Source organism: Enhydra lutris, unplaced genomic scaffold, assembly GCF_002288905.1.
Source record: "Enhydra lutris kenyoni isolate GAN:26980312 unplaced genomic scaffold, ASM228890v2 scaffoldscaffold5, whole genome shotgun sequence".
NCBI classification, from domain to species: domain Eukaryota; kingdom Metazoa; phylum Chordata; class Mammalia; order Carnivora; family Mustelidae; genus Enhydra; species Enhydra lutris.
In genome coordinates, this window is record NW_019154089.1 from 53722938 (window position 1) to 53740588 (window position 17651).

The window sequence follows — 17651 nt, forward strand, 5'->3', positions numbered from 1 at the left end:
TTTATTTGATAAAGAGAGAGCATGAGTAGAGGGGCAGAGGCAGGGGCAGAGGGAGAGGGAGAAGCCGATTCCCTGCTGAGTAGGGAGCTTGACGGAGGGCTTGATCCCAGGATCCCAAGACCATGACCTGAGCTGAAGGCAGATGCCCAACCAATTGAGCCATTCAGGGGCCCCTTGCCTTTTTCTTTTTTCTTTTTTTTTTTCCTTTTGGAAAGGGAGTGTGGTGGTGGGAAGGGGCAAAGGGAGAGAGCAGATTCCATAAAAATAAAGGTTCCATATCCAGCACAGAACCCAATGGAGGACTTGATCTCATGACCCTTAGATCATGACCTGAGCTGAAATCAAGCGTTAGGTGCTTAACTGACTGAGCCACCCAGATGCCCCTGTATCTTTTGCTTTTATAAAAATTATCTTTATCTTTTCCTTTAATTTTTAATAATTGTATATTAGAGATATTAGCCTTATATCTGTGATTTTTTTTTTTTTTTAAGATTTTGTTTATTTGTTTGACAGAGAGAGACAGTGATAGAGGGAACACAAACAGTGGAGTGGAGGGAGTGGGAGAGGGAGAAGCAGGCTTCCCACTGAGTGGGGAGCCTGGTGGGGGGCTTGATCCCAGAACCCTGGAATGATGACCTGAGCTGAAGGCAGACACTTAACGACTGAGCCACCCAGGCACCCCTGTGATATGTTTTAAATGTCCTACATTTGCCTTTGTTTTTTGACTTACGGTGTTTGCCATGCAGTCTTTAAAAAATTTGTATAATTTATCAGTCTCTTTTTTCTTTTAGATTCAAGTAATAGCTGCAGTTTTTTCCCCACACCAGGGTATGAAAGTATTCACTCCTTTTTTCTTTTAGTATTTACATTGTTTCATTTCACATTTCAGTCCCTGATCCATTTGGACTTTCATTTAGAAATATAATATGAAGTATGGATACAGTTTTCTTTTTCTGAGTGGCTATATCCGTCTTCCCATTTTATACTGATTTGAGGTTACAGTTTTATCATGTATTAGATTTCAGCATATTCTTTTTTTTTTTTAAAGATTTTATTTATTTATTTATTTGACAGACAGAGATCACAAGTAGGCAGAGAGGCAGGCAGAGAGAGAGAGAGGAGGAAACAGGCTCCCTGCTGAGCAGAGAGCCCAATGTGGGGCTCTATCCTGGGACCCTGACATCATGACCTGAGCCAAAGGTCAGATTAAAGTCCACTAAGCCACCCAGGTGCCCCTCAATATATTCTTGAGTCTCTTCCTGAATTTTATTCTTTTGGTCATTTGTTCATGTATTGGTATCCTAACATTTAATTTCAAGAGGCTTTAAATCTGTTTTACTGTCTAGTAGGGCACTTTCATTTTCTGTTCCTCACATATTGTTCCCTCCTCCTCCCCAGTTTTCCTGGTTATTTTTTTGAATTTATCTTTTTTTTTTTTTTTTTTTTTTTTTTTTTAGTAGGTTCTTTCATTTATTTCTCTTATGAGCTTAGTTGTAGCTGGATTTAAAGGGAGATGGGACTAGTAAAGTCAACAGGTCCAGGTTGGGGACCAAAGATGATACCAGAAACAGGTTTCTGATTACTCTTCCTTTTAGTAGTACTAGTTTTGTGAAGTTACTCAAGGAGCTGCTTTAGGCAGTGGTAGTCTCTTTAGCCGCCTTTCTCTTAGCCAGCATCCACTGATTTTGTTTTGCCCCCCGTGATAATGTACCCCCCGTGATAGTGGTAATGGTCCTGGTAGGCCTTGGCCATCTAGGTGAACTGAGCCAGCTCCTTGGCACAGTTCTGCCTGTAGCTCTACATTCCCTCTGCTGACAGGCCTTCAGCCTTTACTGGATAATGTTGACAATTTCTTGATCAACTTTACAGTCTCTTCTCTATTGCATTTCTGCTTCAAACATGCACAAGATAACCTTTTCCTGGCACTCGGTGATGTCTGGCACGTGGCGGAACTCCTGGTGGTAGTAGTAGTACCTGTTCTTCTCATGGCACTGCTATATAAACTCTCGCTAGGTTCACCGGCCTGTCCATGAGGAGGTGGAAGGCTTTCGTCAGATAGGTTATGGGGTTGGGCAGTGAGGTCTGTGGTGCGGGCGCAGGCATATGGCGCAGGGTCTCAGGATCTCGGGGTGGAGTATGTGTCCTTGTCCCAGCTGTCTGGCATGGTGGCAGCACACGGGGGAGGGGAGCAGATTCACTCTCTGACACACAACCCCTGCCTCTGCCTGGGTCCCATGGCCTCTATTTATTTTTATGAACTTTATTTTTAACTTTTATAGCTCTAGATAAAAAACAAAACTTGCTATTTTTATTAGGATGATACTAATTTTATAAGTTAGGAAGAACTGATAACATAATGTTTCTGTAGCCAAGAGTGAGACATTTTCCATCTTCCAGGTCTGTTTTTAAGTCTTGCAGGGAAGTTTTAAGCTTTCTTTCTTTCTTTCTTTCTTTCTTTTTTTTTAAGATTTTATTTATTTGAGACACACACACACACACACACACACACACACACACACAGATCACAAGTAGGCAGAGAGGCAGGCAGAGAGGGAAAGGGGAAAACAGGCTCCCTGCTGAGCGGAGAGCTCGTTGTGGGGATCCCAGGACCCTGGGATCAGGACCTGAGCTGAAGGCAGAGGCTTTAACCCACTGAGCTACACAGGCACCCCTTAAGCTTTCTTTGTATAGGTTTGCCTAGGTATTTTCTTTTTTTTTTGGTTAAGATAGTAAATGAGGTCTTTGAAATGATAACTTTTTATATTACTTCTTTTTTGTTTATGGCAGTTATTGATGTTTGACAATTTTATAGTCCTAGTTCTTTTCTAAATTCTCTTATTGTAGTACTTTTTCCATTTATACGCTTCAGTTTTTTTGGGTATCCATTTATTTATTTATTTATTTATTTATTTAGGTATCTAGTTATATCACCTGCAAGTGTAGGTAGTTTTCCAGTTTTTCTGTCTCTTTTTGCTTATTCTTGCCTAATCTTTGGAGTCTGTCTTTATCTGAAGTCACCATCCTTCTCTCGATCAGTTTAGTTATTTTTGCTAAGAACTTTTTCACATTTCTTTCAAAATAATTAAAAGTTCTTAACAAGATTTCAGAAGTAATTTCAGATACAAGGTATGTTAGTTGTCTTCTTTGAGATAGAATTCTTATGCCATAAAGTTCACTCACTTTAAGTGTAGAATTCAGGGTTTTGTGTATGTTCACAGAGTTGTGCAGCAGTCATTACAGTCAATTTTAGAACAGTTTCATTACCCCAAAGGGAAACTCAGACCCTTAGGCCATTACCTCCCTTTTTTCCTGTCTGTCCAATAGTAGGGGGCCTTATGTTAGTTATCTTACACTCTGTAGCAAAATTTAACAGTTTGAACAAAACAACCAGTGTATTTTCTGTCATAGTTGTCTTGTAGATCAGGAATCTGGGCATTGCTTAACTGCGAGGCTCTGGATCAAGGTCTTCCATGAGATTGCAGTTCAGTTGTTAGCCAGAGAGAGCTTCGGTTTCATCTGAAGGCTCAACTGGAGGAGGATTCTGTTTCTTGCAGGTTGCAGGACTGAGCACCTCAGTCTTTGCCTGGCGTGTCTGTGTAGGACAGCTCAAAGCATGGCAGCTGGTAGAGCAAGGGATGAGGCCCAAGATGGAAGCCCGCAGTGTATTTGTGACTGACCTCTGAAGTGACAGACCTTGATATTTCTCATACTCTGTTAGAAGCAAGTCCAGTGTATGTTCACAAGGGGGAATTATATAAGGGTATGGATGCCAAGAGGCAGGGGATATTGGGGCCTGTCCTAGGGGCTGCTTCTGTACAAGGATAGGATAACTAATTTTTCTGCAGTCTATTTTGTTTTTTGGCTTTTTTTTTTTTTTTTAAGATTTTATTTATTTGAGAGAAAGGGCAAGAGTGATGGAGCACGAGTGAGCATAAGCAGAATGGGGTTGAGCACAAGCCAGGGGAGGGGGACAGGCAGACTGCACTTGAGTGCAGAGCCGGACACAGGGCTGGATTCCATGACCTTGAGATAATGACTTGAGCCTAAATGAAGAGTTGGACACCACCTGAGCTACCCAGGCACCCCTGTTTTTTGGCTTTTTAACCCATATTCTTTCTGATGGTAGGCTACTTTCTATAGGGCTCATTAGTTACCTCAACATAGCAGGATGTATGGTTTTTAGGCAATAGTGGTGATCTTTAGATTTCTGTGTACTCTGGGTCCTATCAGCCTGAGAGTTTAATTTGAATTCTTAAAATCTAAATGTAGTATAACTTGCCATGCCTCTGTAACTTACTGGTGTGGCAGTATATTCCCAATTTTCTTACCAGTTTGACATTTAAGAAGATCACATTGTCAGTTGAAAACTTGAAATTCTTGTCCTCTTCTAGGCTTATGTATAGCAGTGCCAGACACCAGTTTTCAGGTACCTCATTATAAATGCTTATCTATCCTGAGATGTGTTAACTTTTTTCTTCAGACAGTTCTTTATATCCTATTGAAGAGCTTTTAAGGGGTGCCTGGGTGGCTCAGTTGGTTAAGTGTCTCCTTCAGAATCAGGGTGCTGGGGTCAAGCCCTGTATCAGGCTCCCTGCTCATCAGGGAGTCTACTTCTCCCTCTGCCCCTCCACCCTATTCATGCTCTTTCTCTCTCTCTCTCATAAATATGTAAAATCTTTTTAAAAATATTAAGGGGCTTTTTAGAACACCCTTGATGATTGACTTGCAAATGCTTTTTTGGAATTTAACATGATGGAGTATCTGGTTTTGCCCTAAGTCACTTACCCCCTTAGGGAATTCTTAATTGCTTAGACTCACACTTTGTAGAATGGTTGAAGTCTGTCTTTTTCATGATGTAGATGAGAAAATGGAGACACAGGATATTAAATGACTTTCTTAAAATCCTGTAAAACATTTTCCTTATGGCCAGGGCTGGTATTAGGATTTCTCACATCTGGTCCAGCCTTGTTCTTCTACATTTCAGTGACACTCTTTGTGTAACGGTTTTTATTATGCAATTCTATTTCTTGTTACGGGCTTATTCTGATTTTTTATTTCTTATTCAGTTGGTTTTGGTACTTTGTGTTTTTCCAGGAGTTTAAACATTTCATCTGAGTTGTCTGATTTATTGGCATACAGTTGTTTATAGTGTTCCCTTGTAGTCCTTTAAATTTCTGTAGGTTTAGAAGTGATGTGTCCCTCCTTTTACTTTTGACTTTGGTAATTTGCATATCTCTGTCCTTTCTCTGCCTTTCTGCCTTTCTTCCTGTCCTCCTTTCCCCTGTTTTAACCTTGATTCTTGATTTATTTATTTATTTATTTTATGAAATAACTTTTGACTTCATGGATCCCCTACCTCCCATTTTTGTATTTTGCATTCCATTGATTTCTGTACTGATCTTTATTTCCTTCCCTTTGGTTGATTTGGATTTAGTTTGTTGTTTTTCCTAGTTTCTTAAGGTGGGAGAATAGGTTGTTGATTTGAGACCTTTTTTGTAATACAGGTATATAATAGAGATGCAAATTTCTTTCTAAACACTACTTTAGCTGCATCCCATAGATTTTGATAATTTGTGTTTTTATTTTCATTGAGTTCAGAATATTTCCTTTTTTTGTGTGTGTGATTTCTTTGACCAGTGGATTATTTAGAAGTCATAGATTAATTCCAAATGGAGATTTCCCAGATTTCATTCTGTTAATTTCTAATTTAATTCCCTTGGAGTAAAACATACTTCATCCGATTTCAGTCCTTTTAAAGTCATTGTTTTATGGGCTACCATGTGGTCCATCTTGGAAAATATTACAAGTGTGCTTGAAAATCGTGTATATTTTACAGTTGGTTGTTGCTGAGTTTTATAAATGCCGTTTAAGTTGACATGGTTGGTAGTGTTGTTCAGTTTTGTATCTTTGTTTTTTGTCTAGTTGTATCAGTTATTGTCATTGTAGTTAATTACTCTTACTGTATTGTGTTACAGTAATTACAGTAATTACTGTTACTGTATTTCTCTTGCCAGTTTTTGCTTCATGTATTTTGGGATTCTGTTGTTAGGTGTGTTTATGTTTGTTTATAATTGTATTTTCCTAAAGGTTAACTTCTTTATCATGAAAATGCCCCCTTTGTTCCTCTTAATTTCCTTTACTCTGAAGTACACTTTGTCTTTTAACAAGAAAACTGTTCCAGTTTTCTTTTGATTCCTGTTTGCATGTTGTTTTCATTCTTATAAACCATTTTATGTTTTGGAATTTAAACTGTCTTTTGTAGACAGCATATGGTCAGGTTTTTTATCCAGCCTTACAGTCTTTTATCTTTTTTAAATTTATTTTTATTTTTACTTATTTATTTTTAGATACTATTTATTTATTTGAGAGAGTGAGCAAGAGAGGTCACAGAAGGAGAAGGAGAAGCAGATCCACTGCCAAGCAGAGAGCCCGACGTGGGTCTTGATTCCAGGACCTTGAGATTCGTTAATTGTATATATCACCCAGTGCTTATCATAACATGTGCCCTCCTTAATACCCATCACCCCGGTTACCTAATTCCCTCCCTGCTCCCTTCTGTAACCCTCTGTTTCCCGGAATCTAGAGTCTCTCATGGTTTGTCTTCCTCTCTGATTTCTTCCCATTCTGTTTTCCCTCCTTTCCCCTGTGGTTCTCTGCTCTATTCCTTATTTCCACATATGAGTGAAACCATATGATAATTGTGTTCTGCTTGATTTATTTCACTCAGCATAATCCCCTCCAGTTCCATCCACGTCAGTGCAGATGGTGGGTATTCATCCTTTCTGATGGCTGAGTAATATCCTTCTTTATCCATGCATCTGTTGAAGGGCATCTCTGCTCCTTCCACAGTTTGGTTGTTGTGGACCTTGTTGCTATGAGCATTGGGGTGCATGTGGCCCTTTTTTTCACTGCATCGGTATCTTTGGGGTAAATACCCAGTAGTGCAGTTGCTGGGTCTTAGGGTAACTCTGTTTTTAATGTCTTGAGGAATCTCTATATGGTTTTCCAGAGTGGCTGCACCAACTTGCATTCCCACCAACAGTGTAAGAGGGTTCCCCTTTCTCCACATCCTCTCCAACACTTCTTGTTTCCTGTCTTGTTGATTTTGGCCATTCTAACTCATGTAAGGTAGTATCTCATTGTGGTTTTGATTTGTATTTCCCCATCGGCAAATACGGTTTTTTTAAATTTACCTTTGTATCTACCTTTCTTCTATAGGGATTTGAAATACCATATGACTTTCAGCAGTAGGACTTCCTTTAGTTAATTTCTAATCAGTTTGATCTGCTAGCAGCAGATTCATTATTTATTTCACCTCCTTTTTAAAGGTTAATTTTGCTGAGTATAGATTCTTGCTTGATGGTATTTTTTCTTTCAGCACTTCAAGTATGTTATCTCAGTGCCTTCTAATCTCCAGTCTCCAGAGTTTGTAGTGAGAAGTTCACTGGTAACTGTATTGCTCCCTTACATGTGAGAAGGTGTTTTGTCTTGCTGCTTTCAAGATTTTTCTCAACAGTTTGACTCTGACGTGTCTAGGTTTGACGATCTCTTTGTGTTTATCCAGTTTGGAGTTTATTGAGCATCTGGATCTTAGATGAATATTTTCCTAGTTTGGGAAATTTTGAGCTGTTACTTTTTCTGAGAACTCCTTTTACTCCTATTCTGGGAATTTTGAAGACCTTAGTCTCTGAGGCTTTCCTCATTATCTCTTTCTTTCCTTCTTCTTTTTTTTTTTTTTTTTTTTTTTTTAAAGATTTTTTTATTTATTTATTTGACAGACTGAGATTACAAGTAGGCAGAGAGGCAGGCAGAGAGAGAGGAGGAAGCAGGCTCCTTGCTGAGCAGAGAGCCCATGTGGGGCTCGATCCCAGGACTCTGAGATCATGACCTGAGCCGAAGGCAGAGGCTTTAACCCACTGAGCCACCCAGGCGCCCCTCTTTTCTTCTTCTTTTTAATTGAAGTATACATGACATTCCTCACTTCTTTTTTCTTGCTGTTCTTCAAATTCAAGTTGCTTGATACTCTTTAATTTTAAATCTGCTGAGCTCTTGTAGTGAACATTTCATTTCAGTTATTAATTTTAACTACAGAATTTTTTACTCTTTTTTGAGATTCTGTATTTGATGAATCATTGTCTTTCTTAATGAGTTATTGTCATTCTTTCCTTTAATTGTTTAAATGTGATTTCCTTTAGTTCTTACCAGTTACTTAACAGACTGTCCCTCAAATTGGATTTGTCTGTTTTGTAAATACTTTTTTAATGTGTATTTGTGGTTTTTTTTTAAGTATGTTTTTTTACTTTTGTAAGGTTGGGAATATCAGGATTTAATTTGCTTCTAATTAGATGAGATTAATTGGAATGTGGACTTAAATTGTAAGTGGCATTTATTTGATTATAGGTCCTAATTTGCTGTCTTACAAATGATAATATGGGTGAATTGGACCGCTGTTTATTTATGAAATAAGTAGATGCCCTTATCATGATAAACAGGCTAGTTAAGTGCATGCAGATTTGAATTTTTTAGCCATGCACAGTATTTATTGGCCTGTGTAAATCTTTTAGTTGTAGTTTCTGTACTTCGAGATCTTTGTCGGATACATAATGTCAACTCATTAAATTTCTTTTCGCTTTATTAGAAGTTACTTGCTTTGTAGTACCAAAATCCCTTCAGAGTAGTTTAAGATAAGGAGATGCAGGTGTTCAGGAGTATAGCCCAAACACACAGGAAAAGTTCTGTTGCTAGGATGCTATTCTTTATGTGCATCTGTCTCTGTATGTCTGTTTCTGTATGTCTTGGTTTGCCTCAACGTTGTGTATTCTCTCATTTCTGTTCTGCATATCTCTTCTGTTTTCCGTTCTTTTTATTTTTTTCCTCTTCTGTTTTCTTTTCTGTTTACCTTCATTCTCAGACTGTAAACAAAATGATGGTGGTTTTGCAAACCACGTAATCAGTTAGAACTCAAATGCCAGTGCCCATGCCCGACCATATGACCGATGCAGCCTCTGTGTCTCCAAGTTAGATTCCCAGGAGGGAAACTGTGGTTTGCCCATCCTGGCCCAAATAGATGTGACAGGGTACAATCACCTCGTTCTGTAGAATCTGAAGGTGAGGGCAGAGTTTCAAAATAGGGTGTATGTGAACCAAGAGTGGCCTCAATAGTACAACTTTTGGATTGGGTTTGGTAGTAAACACCAAATATTTTGGTAACCGGATATTTTCTTTTGCTGAGGAAAGTCTGTTTAGAAAGCCATTTCTAAAAAGATTGATTACACCAGAATTCAACACTATATAGAAGATAGATGCTTAACTGACTAAGCCACCCATGCGCCCCTGCGGAGTTGATTCTTTTTTTTTTTTACTACTTTTTTTTTTTTTAATGATTTTATTTATTTGACAGAGAAATAGCACAAGTAGGCAGAACAGTCGGTAGAGAGGGAGAGGGAGAAGCAGGCGCTTCACTGAGCAGGGAGCCTGATGTGGGGTTTGATCCTAGGACCCTGGGATCATGACCTGAGCCAAAGGCAGCTGCTTAGCTGACTGAGCCACCCGGGCGCTCCTAATTCTTAACAAAAAGATTCTCATTAAGTGTTTCTGGAGCTTGTAACTCAAATGGTGAGAACTCAGTGTTTGTATTTTTAGGGGCCCAATAAAAGAACACCCCTTTCCCCATTCAAATTGAGCCACTGGAGAGAAGTAAAGGGAATCAGGCAACTAGAGACCCAAATAAATATCATCTTATCACTGAGAAAAAGCTGTGTTGGAGATTGTTGCTTAGACATGTAGCAGCATAGGGCTTTTTGTAGCCTCTGTCCTCTAAGTTTAGATCTTGGAACTGCCCACCAAGGGAAGAATTGTGTCTGCAGAGCATGTCCCCGAGATCATTGCCTTATTTGTTATGTACCATTCATTTTTTTTTTTAAGATTTTTAAATTTTTTTTATTTGACAGAGCACATAAGTAGGCAGAGCGGCAAGCAGAGGGAGAGGGGGATGCAGGCTCCCCCTGAGCAGGGAGCCCGATGTGGGGCTTGATCCCAGGACCCTGGGATCATGACCAGAGCTGAAGGCAGCCGCTTAACTGACTGAGCCTCCCAGGCGCCCTTGTACCATTCATTCTTTGCTTGGCTCCTAGCTTCTGAATGGCATACTATATGGTAAAGGTAATTTATCTCAGTTTATGTTCCACAACCTTCAGGAGGTCTGCCCTAAAGTTTGGCCATTTGTCTGAATGAGTCTGATGCCAGGGATTCTAAACAACAAAAGATTGACTGAAGGAGGACTCCATGATTAATGAATTAATTTAGCTGGTATCCCATTGGGAAAGTTTCTACTTATCTGGTTCTTATTTGTTGTTACTCGAGTAGAGATGCTTTGAATTAGTTTCCAGGGCCCTTGGATTCCCTGTCTTTTGTGTTCTGTTTTTAGTTTTGTTGGAGGCCTTGTGAGCTGCACATGGTATCTTTAAATGTGCCCATTTTTTGTTTTCTAGCATCCCGCTCATCAGTATGACCATATTGGGGTCTTAATGCATTCTCTATTCTTGTATGTTCCCTCTTGTTTTGGACCCATGAACCTAATGAAGTCATGTTTCTCTGGATTTTGTGAGAACCTCTCTGTTTGACATAGCTGCCTCTTCCATCCCTGTGTTTGGAAAATATTGGAACTGATTTCTGATCACAAGCTTGTAGGACCCCAAAATAGTTTTCTTTTGGTCTTTTAACTCCTAGTTTCTTCTACAGTGAGTAGGGGACATCCTCAAGGTCCTATGGCTGTTGGTATTCTTAGTGCAGCTGCTCCTGCTTCATCAGTAAGTGGATTGTGTGGCCGTGTGGTCCTCCCTAAGTGTGACCCTGAACTTTTGAGTACCTCCCCTTAGACCAGCCATAGGCATGAAGATACTCCATTGCTGGTGATAGAATCTCAAACCCATTTAGGCATCTGAAGTGATTATTGACATCTGAGTACAAGAGCTGTGTGGTGTCACTGACTACTTAGTCATTATCGGGGCTTCTTTACCTTCTCACACATGGTTGCAAAATATACGAAGTTGTGCTTTTTGAGCCAGATCATAAACTGCGTTATAGTGCCGGGTTTTCCTCACCGGTTTTAACTGTTACTCTTAATGTGCCTGGCTTGCTCTGATTAACAAACAGGGTACATTTTTATTTTTTTTTAAAGTTTTTTTTTTTTTTTTAAGATTTTATTTATTTAACAGAGATTACAAGTAGGCAGAGAGGCAGGCAGAGAGAGAGGAGGAAGCAGGCTCCCCACTGAGCAGAGAGCCCAACGCGAGGCTCGATCCCAGGACCCCGAGATCACGACCCGAGCCGAAGGCAGAGGCCTCAACCCACTGAGCCACCCAGGCGCCCCAACAGGGTACATTTTTAAGGGCCCACAAACTCAGCGTGCCCTGAATATATAACCATCCTTCCTGGATTACAGGTTCTTGGAATTTGTTTCAGGCGGTAATGGGTTGAGGACAAAATCCTTTGGGCAGGGGTATTGACCTGCCCTTATAAAATCTTTTTACAAGGAAGGTAGGTAGATTGGTGGGATGTCTGGATATGGCTATCCAGTCTTGTACCAAGTTTTAAGTACTCCAGGTAACTTACAGATTGGACCCTAATTCATCACTACATTGCCCTGGATGTGTGGGACCTATGCCACATGTTTCTTCTCTCTTCCATGGGTTTAGTTAGCTCAGTAGCTATGATATGACATTTCCTTTAAGGTACCGTCTTATTTTGAAATGCATCCCAATTTTAGAGATAATTAACTTCTCCCCCTTTTGAGAAAAAAATGGACAAATACATCACAGTATAAATTTAAGGTGCGGAACATGATGGTTTGATTTACAAATAATGTGAAATGCTTATTACCCAAATAGATTTAGTTAATATTCATCATCCATATAGAGACTGTAAGCTTTTAAAATGTATGTTTTGGGATTAATGTAGTTTTAAGATTAGCACTAGAGATGAAAAGATTAAAGGGCTGCTTCACATTTGTAACAGTAATTTTTGTCACCGCTGCTGGTCTGTCATACATGTGTTGGGACATGAATTTACTGCAGAATCTTGCTGGTCTACGTCATGGCCAGATTCACTTGACTTTTGTACAGTCTACTGCTTTTCCTGTAATACACTTAATTTCAGGGATGGCATTGTCATCTTGGTCCAGTTAACGCATTCAGATTTTTAAAATTAATCTTGCCCTTTTACTGTCCATGCTCATTTGTCAGCTTTCCCACGTGAATTTAATTGTTTGTCTTTTTTTTTTAAATTTTATTTTTTATAAACATGTATTTTTATCCCCAGGGGTACAGGTCTATGAATCGCCAGGTTTACACACTTCACAGCACTCACCATAGCACATACCCTCCCCAAAGTCCATAACCCCACCCCCCCCAACCCCCCTCCCCCCATCAACCCTCAGTTTGTTTTGTGAGATTGAGAGTCACTTATGGTTTGTCTCCTTCCCAATCCCATCTTGTTTCATTTACTCTTCTCCTACCCCCTTAACCCCCCATGTTGCATCTCCTCTCCCTCATATCAGGGAGATCATATGATAGTTGTCTTTCTCCGATTGACTTATTTCACTAAGCATGATACCCTCTAGTTCATCCACGTCGTCGCAAATGGCAAGATTTCATTTCTTTTGATGGCTGTATAGTATTCCATTGTGTATATATACCACATCTTCTTTATCCATTCGTCTGTTGATGGACATCTAGGTTCTTTCCATAGTTTGGCTATTGTAGACATTGCTGCTATAAACATTCGGGTGCACATGCCCCTTCGGATCACTACGTTTGTATCTTTTTGGTTTTTTTAAAGATTTTATTTATTTATTTGACAGAGAGAGATCACAAGTAGGCAGAGAGGCAGGTAGAGAGAGAGGAAGGGAAGCAGGCTCCCTGCTGAGCAGAGATCCCGATGTGGGACTCGATCCCAGGACCCTGAGATCATGACCTGAGCCGAAGGCAGCGGCTTAACCCACTGAGCCACCCAGGCGCCCCACTACTTTTGTATCTTTAGGGTAAATACCCAGCAGTGCAATTGCTGGGTCATAGGGTAGTTCTATTTTCAACATTTTGAGGAACCTCCATGCTGTTTTCCAGAGTGGTTGCACCAGCTTGTATTCCCACGAACAGTGTAGGAGGGTTCCCCTTTCTCCGCATCCTCGCCAGCATCTGTCGTTTCCTGACTTGTCAATTTTAGCCATTCTGACTGGTGTGAGGTGATATCTCAGTGTGGTTTTGATTTGTATTTCCCTGATGCCGAGTGGTATGGAGCACTTTTTCATGTGTCTGTTGGCCATCTGGTTGTCTTCTTTGCAGAAATGTCTGTTCATGTCTTCTGCCCATTTCTCGATTGGATTATTTGTTCTTTGGGTGTTGAGTTTGCTAAGTTCTTTATAGATTTTGGACACTAGCCCTTTATCTGATAATGTCATTAGCAAATATCTTCTCCCATTCTGTCAGTTGTCTTTTGGTTTTGTTAACTGTTTCCTTTGCTGTGCAAAAGCTTTTGATCTTGATAAAATCCCAATAGTTCATTTTTGCCCTTGCTTCCGTTGCCTTTGGCGATGTTCCTAGGAAGATGTTGCTGCGGCTGAGGTCGAAGAGGTTGCTGCCTGTGTTCTCCTCAAGGATTTTGATGGATTCCTTTCTCACATTGAGGTCCTTCATCCATTTTGAGTCTATTTTCGTGTGTGGTGTAAGGAAATGATCCAATTTCATTTTTCTGCATGTGGCTGTCCAGTTTTCCCAACACCATTTATTGAAGAGGCTGTCTTTTTTCCATTGGACATTCTTTCCTGCTTTGTCGAAGATGAGTTGACCATAGAGTTGAGGGTCTATTTCTGGGCTCTCTATTCTGTTCCATTGATCTATGTGTCTGTTTTTGTGCCAGTACCATGCTGTCTTGATGATGACAGCTTTGTAATAATAGAGCTTGAAGTCCGGAATTGTGATGCCACCAACTTTGGCTTTCTTTTTCAATATTGCTTTGGCTATTCGAGGTCTTTTCTGGTTCCATATAAATTTTAGGATTATTTGTTCCATTTCTTTGAAAAAAATGGATGGTACTTTGATAGGAATTGCATTAAATGTGTAGATTGCTTTAGGTAGCATAGACATTTTCACAATATTTATTCTTCCAATCCAGGACCATGGAACGTTTTTCCATTTCTTTGTGTCTTCCTCAATTTCTTTCATGAGTACTTTATAGTTTTCTGTGTATAGATTCTTAGTCTCTTTGGTTAGGTTTATTCCGAGGTAGCTTATAGTTTTGGGTGCAATTGTAAATGGGATTGACTCCTTAATTTCTCTTTCTTCTGTCTTGTTGTTGGTGTAGAGAAATGCAACTGATTTCTGTAAATTGATTTTATATCTTGACACTTTACTGAATTCCTGTACAAGTTCTAGCAGTTTTGGAGTGGAGTCTTTTGGGTTTTCCACATATAGTATCATATCATCTGCAAAGAGTGATAGTTTGACTTCTTCTTTGCCGATTTGGATGCCTTTAATTTCCTTTTGTTGTCTGATTGCTGAGGCTAGGACTTCTAGTACTATGTTGAATAGCAGTGGTGATAATGGACATCCCTGCCGTGTTCCTGACCTTAGCGGAAAAGCTTTCAGTTTTTCTCCATTGAGAATGATATTTGCGGTGGGTTTTTCATAGATGGCTTTGATAATATTGAGGTATGTGCCCTCTATTCCTACACTTTGAAGAGTTTTGATCAGGAAGGGATGCTGTACTTTGTCAAATGCTTTTTCAGCATCTATGGAGAGTATCATATGGTTCTTGTTCTTTCTTTTATTAATGTGTTGTATCACATTGATTGATTTGCGGATGTTGAACCAACCTTGCAGCCCTGGAATAAATCCCACTTGGTCGTGGTGAATAATCCTTTTAATATACTGTTGAATCCTATTGGCTAGTATTTTGGTGAGAATTTTTGCATCTGTGTTCATCAAGGATATTGGTCTGTAGTTCTCTTTTTTGATGGGATCCTTGTCTGGTTTTGGGATCAAGGTGATGCTGGCCTCCTAAAATGAGTTTGGAAGTTTTCCTTCCATTTCTACTTTTTGGAATAGTTTCAGGAGAATAGGAATTAGTTCTTCTTTAAATGTTTGGTAGAATTCCCCTGGGAAGCCGTCTGGCCCTGGGCTTTTGTTTGTTTGGAGATTTTTGATGACTGTTTCAATCTCCTTACTGGTTATGGGTCTGTTCAGGCTTTTTCTTTCTTCCTGGTTCAGTTGTGGTAGTTTATATGTCTCTAGGAATGCATCCATTTCTTCCAGATTGTCAAATTTGTTGGCGTAGAGTTGCTCATAGTATGTTCTTATAATTTTCTGTATTTCTTTGGTGTTAGTTGTGATCTCTCCTCTTTCATTCATGATTTTATTTATTTGGGTCCTTTCTCTTTTCTTTTTGATAAGTCTGGCCAGGGGTTTATCAGTCTTATTAATTCTTTCAAAGAACCAGGTCCTAGTTTCATTGATTTGTTCTGTTGTTTTTTTGGTTTCTATTTCATTGATTTCTGCTCTGATCTTTATGATTTCTCTTCTCCTGCTGGGTTTAGGGTTTCTTTCTTGTTCTTTCTCCAGCTCCTTTAGGTGTAGGGTTAGGTTGTGTACCTGAGACCTTTCTTGTTTCTTGAGAAAGGCTTGTACCGCTATATATTTTCCTCTCAGGACTGCCTTTGTTGTGTCCCACAGATTCTGAACCGTTGTGTTTTCATGATCATTTGTTTCCATGAATTTTTTCAATTCTTCTTTAATTTCCTGGTTGACCCATTCATTCTTTAGAAGGATGCTGTTTAGTCTCCATGTATTTGGGTTCTTTCCAAAGTTCCTCTTGTGATTGAGTTCTAGCTTCAGAGCATTGTGGTCTGAAAATATGCAGGGAATGATCCCAATCTTTTGATACCGGTTGAGACGTGATTTATGACCCAGGATGTGATCTATTCTGGAGAATGTTCCATGTGCACTAGAGAAGAATGTGTATTCTGTTGCTTTGGGATGAAATGTTCTGAATATATCTGTGATGCCCATCTGGTCCAATGTGTCATTTAAGGCCTTTATTTCCTTGTTGATCTTTTGCTTGGATGATCTGTCCATTTCACTGAGGAGAGTGTTAAAGTCCCCTACTATTATTGTCTTATTGTTGATGTGTTTCTTTGATTTTGTTATTAATTGGTTTATATAGTTGGCTGCTCCCATGTTAGGGGCATAGGTATTTAAAATTGTTAGTCTTCTTGTTGGACAGACCCTTTGAGTATGATATAGTGTCCTTCCTCATCTCTTATTATAGTCTTTGGCTTAAAATCTAATTGATCTGATATAAGGATTGCCACTCCTGCTTTCTTCTGATGTCCATTAGCATGGTAAATTCTTTTCCACCCCCTCACTTTAAATCTGGAGGTGTCTTCGGGTTTAAGATGAGTTTCTTGTAGGCAACATATAGATGGGTTTTGTTTTTTTATCCATTCTGATACCCTGTGTCTTTTGATTGGGGCATTTAGCCCATTAACATTCAGGGTAACTATTGAGAGATATGAATTTAGTGCCACTGTATTGCCTGTAAGGTGACTGTTACTGTATATTGTTTCTGTTCCTTTCTGATCTACTAGTTTTAGAGTCTCTCTTTGCTTAGAGGACCCCTTTCAATATTTCCTGTAGAGCTGGTTTGGTGTTTGCAAATTCTTTCAGTTTTTGTTTGTCCTGGAAGCTTTTAATCTCTCCTTCTATTTTCAATGATAGCCTAGCTGGATATAGTATTCTTGGCTGCATGTTTTTCTCGTTTAGTGCTCTGAATATATCATGCCAGCTCTTTCTGGCCTGCCAGGTGTCTGTGGATAAGTCTGCTGCCAATCTAATATCTTTACCATTGTATGTTACAGACTTCTTTTCCCGGGCTGCTTTCAGGATTTTCTCTTTGTCACTAAGACTTGTAAATTTTACTATTAGGTGATGGGGTGTGGACCTATTCTTATTGATTTTGAGGGGGGTTCTTTGAACCTCCTGGATTTTGATGCTTGTTCCCTTTGCCATATTGGGGAAATTCTCTCCAATAATTCTCTCCAATATACCTTCTGCTCCCCTCTCTCTCTCTTCTTCTTCTGGAATGCCAATTATTCTAATGTTGTTTCGTCTTACGGTGTCACTTATCTCTTGAATTCTCCCCTCATGGTCCAGTAGCTGTTTGTCCCTGTTTCGCTCAGCTTCTTTATTCTCTGTCATTTGGTCTTCTATATCGCTAATTCTTTCTTCTGCCTCATTTATCCTAGCAGTGAGAGCCTCCATTTTTGATTGCACCTCATTAATAGCTTTTTTTATTTCAACTTGGTTAGATTTTAGTTCTTTTATTTCTCCAGAAAGGGCTTTTATATCTCCCGAGAGCGTTTCTCTAATATCTTCCATGCCTTTTTTGAGCCCGGCTAGAACCTTGAGAATCGTCATTCTGAACTCTAGATCTGACATATTACCAATGTCTGTATTGATTAGGTCCCTAGCCTTTGGTACTGCCTCTTGTTCTTTTTTTTGTGGTGAATTTTTCCGCCTTGTCATTTTGTCCAGATAAGAGTATATGAAGGAGCAAGTAAAATACTAAAAGGGTGGCAACAACCCCAGGAAAATATGCTT

The 17651-nt window shown here is 39.5% G+C and overlaps 1 protein-coding gene and 1 pseudogene across 1 annotated transcript in view; one reads left to right on the top strand and one right to left on the bottom strand.

Annotated features, from left to right (window-relative positions):
• The window catches only part of LOC111140914 (golgi phosphoprotein 3), a 67428-nt gene that overhangs the window by 29429 nt on the left and 20348 nt on the right, over window positions 1–17651 (top strand). The window lies entirely within an intron of this gene.
• LOC111140915 lies at window positions 1632–2164 on the bottom strand (annotated as a pseudogene).